Here is a 1,224-nt window from a genome sequence, read left to right as displayed (position 1 = left end):
CTCTCTCTCTCTCTCTCTCTCTCTCTCTTTCCTCTCTCTCAGTCTCTTGGAGCATTTGAGATGTGTTTTCTCTGTTCCTATCATTACACCAACATTAGCTGTGAATGTTTTTTATTTGTTTGTTTGTTTGTTTGGCTGGTTTGGTTTGGTTTGGTTTGGTTTGGTTTGGTTTTGACAGCATCTCACTATATAGCTATGGCTAGCTTGGAGCTCATTATGTAGACCAGGATGGCCTTGAGGTCACAGAGATCTGTCAGCCTCTGCTTTTATTTTTCTTTTTAATTGGATATTTTATTTATTAAAAATATAAAATGCTTCAAGAATTTGTGTGTCATCCTTGTGCAGGGGCCATGTTAATCTTCTCTGTATCGTTCCGATTTTAGTGTATGCGCTACCGAAGTGAGCACTAGCTGTGAATGTTAATCCTATGACTTACTTAGAAAAGTACAAGGAAAGGCAAATGGTTTCTTATGTATTTTCTCTCTCTCTCTCTCTCTCTCTCTCTCTCTCTCTCTCTCTCTCTCTCTCCTTCTTTCCTTCTTTCTTTCTTTCTTTTTTCTCTTTCTTTTTCCTTTCTCTTCCCTCTCCATCCACCACTTCTCCTCCACCTGTGATGAGAACACCCAGAATTCTGTGAATTCTTACCTAGCAACACCTCCAAGTATCCAAAGTCCTCTCTCTCCTAGGCAATTTGATCCTAATCCACCCCTCTCAGTACTTTCTCCTGTTTCTGAGTCCCTTACACACCAATCACTCTGTCTCCTGAAAATGCTCTGGCCTCTCAGTCTCCAGGCTTGACTATGTCTCCTTATCTGAAGGAGTTACCCCTTTCCCTTGCTCCTCCATCAACTGCATGGAGCCCCACCCCTTTCCGAAAGCATTGCTAAAATTCCATCTCTTTGACACAGTCATTCCCAGTCACTTCTCACCTAGAAAGTACTTATGAACCTCCTTAGAAGCTGACCTCACCCATTGACTTGACAAATATTTATAGAGCACCTAGAATTCACTAAATAAACACAATGGTAGGTGTGGGAGACTCGGTGATGACGGGAATACCATCAAGAGTCTTTCTGTCTTATAGCCTGGATATAGGTTCATCATAGGATCCAACAGTTCTTTGTAACCCCAGGAAGACAGTAAATGCTCAATAGAATATACTGGGCTGTTGGGCTGTTGAGTGTATGCTTTTTTTTTTTTAAGCAGTGCTTAGATCCAAACCAT

At 41.3% G+C, this 1,224-nt stretch overlaps 1 non-coding gene across 1 annotated transcript; it reads right to left on the bottom strand.

Annotated features, from left to right (window-relative positions):
* Positions 1-300: 300 nt before the first annotated feature.
* Positions 301-407, bottom strand: LOC114617697. Its single transcript, XR_003710847.1, has one exon. It is a non-coding gene; the product is annotated as a U6 spliceosomal RNA (small nuclear RNA).
* Between the last annotated feature and the right edge of the window lie 817 nt (positions 408-1,224).

Source organism: Grammomys surdaster, unplaced genomic scaffold (assembly GCF_004785775.1).
Source record: "Grammomys surdaster isolate TR1022 unplaced genomic scaffold, NIH_TR_1.0 137, whole genome shotgun sequence".
NCBI lineage: Eukaryota > Metazoa > Chordata > Mammalia > Rodentia > Muridae > Grammomys > Grammomys surdaster.
Note: the sequence above shows the minus strand (reverse complement) of the source record. Positions and strands in the feature narration are given on the sequence as shown.